Here is an 8,895-nt window from a genome sequence, read left to right on the forward strand (position 1 = left end):
TCATTTCCTCTTTTTATGAGGGGCCGTATAAGACATTATTCATTCTGGTACTCTCAAATACATACATTCTCCTTTCACATACATATATTTTCACTCTCACAAAAACAAACATTCTCCTTTCACATACATATATTTTCACTCTCACACAAACATACATTCTCCTTTCACATACATATATTTTCACTCTCACACAAACATACATTCTCCTTTCACATACATATATTTTACCTCTCACATACATACATTCTCCTTTCACATGCATATATTTTCACTCTCACAAACATACATACATTTTCCTTTCACACACATATTTTCACTCTAACATACATAGTTTTTTCCTCTAATAAGAACATATTTTCATATGCAGTCACAATTTTAAATAAAATGAACAACGTTAGGGGCAGATGAGCATGTGTTTTGCTGCTCAATGGAAGAAATAGTATAAGAACATGTTAAAATAGTTCTTAAAACTCCAATGGCTTGCTGCAAAGCGTTCGTCTCATCTCCGTCCATGCTGATCCCGACCCGAACAAGACTCTGCTCGAGTTTCTCACCCAATCACAGGGTGAGGATGTTCTGCCATCCGTTTCTACTATACTCCTTCCGTTTCCACTAAACTTTCTCTCACACACACATACATTTTTCTCTCACATCCATACATTTTCTTTACACATGCATACATTTTCTGCTTATATACATAAATTATTTAAAATTGTGACTGCATATAAAAATATGTTCTTATGAGAGAAAAAAACTGTATGTATGTTAGAGTGAAAGTATGTGTGTGAAAGGAAAATGTATGTATGTTTGTGAGAGTGAAAATATATGCATGTGAAAGGAGAATGTATGTATGTGAGAGTGAAAATATATGTATGTGAGAGGAGAATGTATGTATATGAGAGTGAAAATATATGTATGTGAGAGGAGAATATATGTTTGTGTGAGAGTGAAAATATATGTATGTGAAAGGAGAATGTATGTATATGAGAGTGAAAATATATGTACGTGAAAGGAGAATGTATGTATGTGAGAATTAAAATAAATGTATGTGAAAGGAGAATGTATGTATGTGAGAGTACCAGAATGAATAATGTCTTATACCGCCCCTCATATCTTTTGTCTTAGTTTGTGTCCACACATTTCTTTGCACTTTGTGCCCACTGCTGCATCGGCCAGTTTCTCCGTTGGCGAACATCTGCCTTGCGCTTTGACATTATAGCGACTGGACTCAAGTCTGTTTAAAGTGTTAAATCAATCAAACAGCCGAGATGACGATTATGGGCTCAAAACTGGAGAGGTGACGGACTCCGCACAGACTATATGTTTCGAAGGCCAATCAAATTAATGCAAGTAGGAGGGCGTAGTGATGGAAAACTAAATAACCCAATCTGGCGAAGAAAACTAGGAGTGAGGGCGTGACGATTTTCAATGACCAGTGAAATTAAGAAGATTGTTCACTACAACCCCGCTTCCTTTTGAACTCACAATAATGTTTTTCTTCGCAATTGCGTTTTACTGGCAGTTGTAATCGAAGTCTAACATTTCAGTAAAGCATCGAGAATGCATTCCAGCTATTTCTATTCAACTCGCTAAAGCCATGGAAATGGCTAATGAAAAAGCGACAACAGTTCAAGGCAGTCCAAGTAATTTTGTTACTACAAATCAAGGTAAGAGTTGACTAAGACGAGCTTACTCTCTGTACATCAGCTAGCAGTACATGCGAGTTGTTTTGTGTTTCAGCTATCTAGCTTGCTGGGTACCATTGTTACATACAGAAAGCAATATTAAGCGCATTGTAACTAGATAACTAACCCTAGTAAAACATTATATAGACATATTTATACACATACATACCTAGCAAATTAACCAGACTATTGACTGTATTTCTAACAGCTTACTCTACAGAAGCAAGACGAAATATCAGTAGTTGAATGTTTAACTAAAATACCTACTATGTTAGATTTGTGATTTTATTAGAATTTTTACCATTTGCTAATTGCCAGGATTTATTCCATTTTCATAGCGTTCGGTCGGGACCTACACAATACTGCTGGCTAGGATGAAAAGTATAGGCCGCATGAAAGGTGAATGTGAATTTATATAACTTTAAATAGAAATAAACCAATAGGTGAGTGGTGGCTGCGTGAAATTGAACATTCATCATGCAAATGTATTATACAAGATTAGTCTTAAATTGTCTGGATTGTGAGCTATGTTTGGGGAGGAATAATTTGGTGGGAATAACACTATAATAAACACTGTACTAGATATATGAATTGGTTAACACTGTGTTATTGAGTTTAACTTGAATAATAACTTGTTAATTACCATTTATCTATAGACTTATTTATTTGTTAAGCGTAGAAGGGGCATGGCAAAACTATTTTCACATTTATTGCTTTACTGCATTGGTTGAATATATCATCTGCGATAGATGGCTCCAATACTGTACTGACAAAGGAATGTTTTGTCTTTCATATCTCAGGTAGAACAGTCAACACAACACTGGTGTGCTGGGATTAGTGCTAAATCAGATTAGTCTAAACTGTATTGATGAAGAATGGAGCGGGACTTTGAAGGTAAGAAACAGCCTGACTGCAAACTCTAACATTGAATTAAGGATTATAAAACATATGATAATTGCTAAAACACCACACATGACTTCTCAGATGCAGCTGCAAGCCGATACTGGACACAAAGGGAGAAACATTGTTGTTGGACAATCTGGACAAACCAGCAAAGAGGGACATCAAACAGTGGACACGGAGCCGCAAGCCACAGGTTTGTTTACAAACGTGTACAAAGAAAAAACATGTTTTGAGAATGTTTCTTTTATATTTGATTGGAAGTGATGACTAATTCATCTTACAAAATGAATCAAATAAGGCCACATCTAAAATGGGTGTATATCCCTTTTTTATATGAAGGTAAAACAGCAGAAAAAGTATTTTATTTGTTAAAGAATTGTGCACACAGATTTGCTAACTTGGAATTACTTTTGCAGTTGTATAAAAATTTGCATAGTAAAACTAACCTGATATCTGGAATCTTGCCACTCATTAATAACACTTGCCAACGTAAAATACGGACACTCAGGGTTTTGTTACTAAAATTGATCTGGAACTGTGACAAAATTATTTGTATTTGTAAATCACAGTTTGCAGTAGTATATTTCACAGAGTTTACAAGCGGATATACCCATGTGGACTCTGATCGGCACAACATAGCGTTTTCTGACCAATGAACTGAGGGCATGGTGAGTCCGTCACGTTTTCATGTTTTAACCAATCTGAGTAGATTCTGGAACACAAGTGTTTTAACTGAGTGATGTATTGCAGAGGAGGAGAAACAGGTTTCAGCAAAGTCAGCTTTTCCTACCCGCTCGTACCTCAGTTGTTGAAACTTTTCCAAACAAGGTATGAAAAACGGTTTTTATTGGAAAACCATTACGTTATAGGAATAATAACATGCTAAATTACTAAGATGGAAAAATAGTAATTAGCTAAGAATTTAAATTTTGCATATGATTTTTCATGCTGAAACTATACCCTGTTCTTTGGAGCAGAAATTCCTGTAAAGTAAAAAAAAACTGTGATGACAGTCCCAACATATGTGTAGAACAGATGCAAGCACTTCAAATGATAAACATAAACTACATGTTATGATGTGAACCATATTCAACTGGTATGTATACGCCCAGACTCCTCTAATACAAAATATGAATTGTGCAAAGTGAATTTCTATTATTCTGGTGGTAAATACATATCTAAGTCAAAGGCTAAATGTTAAGTAGCCATGTAAATTCCCTGCTAGTTGCTAGATGTACATTTTAGTAATTTAGCTAGTAGACTTCAGTAAAACTTTGTGCATTGATCTGGCTAGGTGGAAAAATAATGTAAACGGTTTGTTATCCCATCAAAAACTGAGGTACGAAAATCCAACTGTGCTTAGCTGTGTATTTCTTCCTCTGCTTCACTATAACCGGTTGAAACCCTGGCACTGCATGTTCCAGAATCTACTCAGATTGGTTAAAATGTGAAAATGTTACGTTCACAATGCATTCAGTTAATTGGAAGAAAAAGGTATGGCCTGCCAATCAGAGTCCTCATTGGTATATCCGTTTGCAAATGCTGTGAAACGTATTACCACAGGCTGTGATTTACAAATAGAATTAATTTCATCATAGTTCATCATAGATTTTAGTGACAAAACTCGTTGAGTGTCTGTGTTTTACGTTGGCAAGTGTTATTAATGATTCCAAATATCAAGTTGGTTACAAGTTATATTTTTTTTTTTTACAACTATAAAAGTAATTACTTGTTTGGAGAACTTTTTTCAAGTGTGCAACATATTTTACAAATAGAAATGCTGTTTTACCTTCATAATTTAATATGTATTTGAATTTATCCTAACACCTTTAGCTTCCTTAATTAAATGTGAAGCATATGACTTTCTGCAATGTTTGGACCGCTCTAGATTTTTACTGTTTGACATTGTACCGTTTTGACATTGTCCATTTATTGTCTGCTGTACTTTCACAACTCTTGGCTGAAGAGAAGTTGCAGTTTGCCAGGGCAACTGAGGACATTATGTCTGATATGGAGACTGACCCCTGGATTTTGGGTTTCCTCTTCTAGCTGGCGCTTTGCTGAGTTTGAGTACATGATCAAATCAGCTGATGAATAAAGGAGAGCCAACCGCTCTTATGGGAAAAGAGGTGTCGCCAAAACAACCATCACAGCCCTACCATGGACACCTGATTGCTCAGAACATTTAAAGAGAAGAGAAGCTGTGGTTTACCGGGCAACTGAGGACATGATGTCTGGTGTGGATACTGGATTTTTGGTTTCCTAATCAAATTAGCTGACCAGCGAAGGTCACTTGAACTGGACTGATTTACACACACACACACAAGTCTCAATTGCTGCTACCAGACACTCTATATTGTTTTTAGTATCTTTATTAGGGTGTAGTTTTTTTGTTGTCCATTACATAAAATGTTTTGCTATTTGTTTTTAGCCTTTCTATTGGTGCATTGCCTTGAGGTTAGTATTGCTTAAAGGTTTTATTCACATTGACAATTTATTTTCTATTGTTACTCCTCAAAATCTGTACATTATTCCCAACTTTTGGCCACCATGTGTCCTTTTGAGATATTTCTATCCTTGTATTGCTGTGTGGGAACCTGCAAACAAGCATTTCCACTTTAAATGTAACTATTTGCACTTTAATTACACTGCTGTTTTTAGTAATGTGTCCCAATATTTATTTGATTTGAATTAATATACGTAACATATTTTCTTGTAACCCTGTTAAATTATTTGTAAACTTTAAAGAAAGTTCTGATGCTTCATCGCTTTGAGGGCACATACATTTGTAGACATTAATTGTGAAATACTGTATTTTTTGCACTTAAAAAAATAAAAGCATTTTACTGGTGTACACTGTGGCTGAATACCCGGATGGGGTAGGAAAAATAATGGGGGGGGGGGTCGCAAAATATCCTAATGTCTTTACTGGTGGACACGCGTTAAAAGTCAAGGTCTGGAATCATTGCCAGTCACAATCTGTTCTCCACTGACATGTTTATACCTCACAGCAGGGGGTGGGGTTGTGACAATGGAGAGGTTTGTTTGTCGCGATATATCCTAATTCCCAGTGGTGGGCTTTCCTTAGAAGTAGGGAAGAGTAGAAGAATGTCCCATGCTGGAGCTGTTGCCAGTCAGGATTCTAACTTGACTGTTGATAGTTCCTTTGCGGTTCGTCTCGTGAAAAGTCGCGACATAAACCGGCTTTGGAGTGTTGAGTAATTAAAGGCCGTAGTAAACGTCTGGCCTGGAATTGGAAACATTCATAAGAGGTGTCAAGATAACTAGGACTACGAAACAGGGGTATTTGGCGCAGTGACTCCCACTGACAACAGAATCATCCAGCTGAAAGTTTGGCGTTCCACACCATGTGACTTACGTGAGAATGTCTGGTTTTCAGTTGCTTAATCAGATCACAGATAATGACACAAAATCATCGGATCACATCCGTACCTGACAAATTGCTCATAGTTGTAACGATTGCCGTTTTGTCCGAGGACACCAGTTTTGTCGCTAATCTCCAAGGAATGTGGCTGCAAGTTCAAATGTTCAAATGTTTGACTGGTGGAGAAAACACTTGGATCACTGCCACACAGAATCCAGCTGACCGTCGACAAAACTCACATCATCTTTCTGTTTTCCTCTGTCTCATCTGTCTCTCTCCCTCTTGCCTCTCTCTGTCTTCACCCCTTCTCTCTCTTTTCCACCCCCTTTCTCTCTCTTGTCCTCTCATTCTCCATCACTCTCTTCTCCTTCCTCCACTCTCCCCTCTCTTTTTCCTCCACTTCTTCCATTATATTTCCTTCACAGGCTGCCCCCTCTAGTTTCAATCTGATCTCTATCTTCATTTAGACAGAGTCAGAGACTAGAAGCAGTGGAAATTGCATTACCCTCCCCTGAATGGTGTCTCTATTGTATTAGGTCGTCCAACACTCGAACTGGAGAGAGAGGCCAGTGAATTGAACAATCTAGCCAAACTACAAAGCTGAAGTCTCACATAGTGGAGCAATGGTCACTTTGCAAAATGTTGTCCTTTCAACCATGTGACAGTCTGGTAAATGTTGCAGAATGTGGAGAAAGAAGGCAGACGATGTGACCTAGATCAAAGTGTGACCATGCAATTCCATTATGGTCGTTTAAATTCCTAAATGGCACCACGGTTGCTATAAAGCAATTCTGACCAGAGCCCTATCAGCACTGTTGGAAAGTACCACATTACACTGGCGCAATAAAAGACTACATTAGACACTCCACTGGCTGTGGAAAAATGGACAGTTGAAATAAAAGGTCAGCAGATAAAAACGAGCATGACCTCTGTTAAGTGAGACCTTGGTGACACCATCTGGTGGCATTTCAAATAAATAACAGTGAACCTAATCTTACCCTGGGTGTTTTCACAACAGGGCTCTACGTCGACAGGCCCCGGGTCCATGGTAGTGCAATTTACAGGGAATAGGGTGACATTTGTGAGGCGGACATGGATCACCAAAAGGCTACGTTGGTCTACCTACAGAGTATATAGTTTACAGGTTCCCTGCCAGCCATTCAGTTCGGTAAGACGGACACAGTAAACTCCAAAAGGTATGACAACAAGATGATTTTTTCCCCCTTCATCATATTTAATCTGTCAGCTTTAATTCCAGAGTGCTTTCATCCATTTGGAACCATCTGGAAACACCAGGGGCAAATGACAGAGCAAGTGGGTGTGGGACTTGGCTCAGGCTCCTGGTGCCCAAATCACAGCCGCAGTCACAGATAAGATGGCTGGCAGAGCCATGCCGTGCAACGCAAACAGAGCCTCATGCCTGAATTCACGTCTAAACCCTACTTCCGCCTTTTTCGGCCATTTTCCTTTTCCTCTCCTCGTTGGCGTCCAAGGACCACCGGAGGTCACACTTGGACCAGACCCAAGGGTTCTAACTATGCGACAAGCTCTCCGTCTGCATGCCATGCCAGCTCAGGGTAAGGGCGCTGTCTGAGCTGTGGCTGTCTGATTTGTTAGGTTCTATTGCCTCAAGGTCCCAGTTCCCTGCCTAGCCTACCGTACGCTGCTGTCAGGGCCATGAGTGGGTGAACAGGCAGTCTGCTTATTCTGCGTTGACCTGGGGGACCGCATCTTGTGGCCATTATACTTTTTAAGAAACCAGGTATTTTGGCAAGGATACAGGATTTGATCTCTGTTCGATGATTCCATTGTGGGTTTTTAAGATCGTCCAATCTTTCCCCTGGGACATATTGTCAGATCCTGCCAGCTAGTTCCTTTTCTTCCACAAAACGTAGATTTATTTTATCAAAGTCTTTTCCTTTAATTGAAATATCACAATCACATAAGTATTCAGACCCTTTCACTCAGGACTTTGTTGAAGCAGCTTTGACAGCATTTACCGCCATGAGTGTGATGCCACGGTAACGTCTGAAGGAGGCCGGACACAGGTGCAGGGAGAATGGAGAACGTCACTTAAAGACCTGAAACGTGACAAAACATGAACGAACAAACTTTATAGGTGGCAATTTAATCCATGTACAATGACCGACAGCACAGATGAGGGAAAAAGGAGCTTAAATAGGGGCAGTGAACAGGAACAAGGGGGACAAAGAAAGCAATAAGAGAGAAAGGGCGTTGGATCTAACTGGCACGGCAGGACGTCACAACTTCAGGCGTGGCAGTACTCGGGAGTTTCTCCCATTCTTCTCTGCAGATCCTCTCAAGCTCTATCGGGTTGGGTGGGAAAGTCACTGCACATCCATTTTCAGCTCTGATATAAAAAAATAAAAAAAATACGCAGAATCATATTGTCATTTTCTTCACCAGATTTATTGAGCGTTTGATCAAAAAATTTACGAAAATCACATTGCAATTCATGGACAGGCCTTTCATTATTCCATGTAATCCTTTTGATATGATTGTCCTCTCGTTTGTCGCCACTCTGCTCTTATGTAACAGATAATCACACGGATGTTCATACAACATATTGATGGCAGTCAGAGACCAGTCCTGAAACACTGATGATCGTATGTTCATTTGAAAATACAGATCTGTTTGCAATGATTAAAATGTGAAGGACACGGGGAGCTCTGCAGAATGTTGATTTCCCCACAACTGGTGCAGCTTCTGTTTGCCCCTGTTCCCACTGCAGTGTGTGTGTGTGTGTGTGTGTGTTTGTGTGTTCTTGTCAGACCGATTGTTTTATCAGCGAGTGACAGTGTCTGTGTGTGTGAGAGGGAAGGAGAGCACTGCCCTCCAGCTTCTCCGACAGGACCAACTGGTGTCTGATGATTACACACACACTCTCTCTCCTAAACATAA

The 8,895-nt window shown here is 39.3% G+C and overlaps 1 long non-coding RNA gene across 1 annotated transcript; it reads left to right on the forward strand.

The window, feature by feature from the left end:
• The first annotated feature begins 1,436 nt into the window (after positions 1-1,436).
• Positions 1,437-5,354, forward strand: LOC105031089. The gene is made up of 5 exons (XR_002198235.2): positions 1,437-1,667; positions 2,024-2,084; positions 2,486-2,579; positions 2,670-2,781; positions 4,638-5,354. It is a non-coding gene; the product is annotated as an uncharacterized LOC105031089 (long non-coding RNA).
• Positions 5,355-8,895: the final 3,541 nt, after the last annotated feature.

This window comes from Esox lucius, chromosome 19, assembly GCF_011004845.1.
Source record: "Esox lucius isolate fEsoLuc1 chromosome 19, fEsoLuc1.pri, whole genome shotgun sequence".
NCBI classification, from domain to species: Eukaryota; Metazoa; Chordata; class Actinopteri; order Esociformes; family Esocidae; genus Esox; species Esox lucius.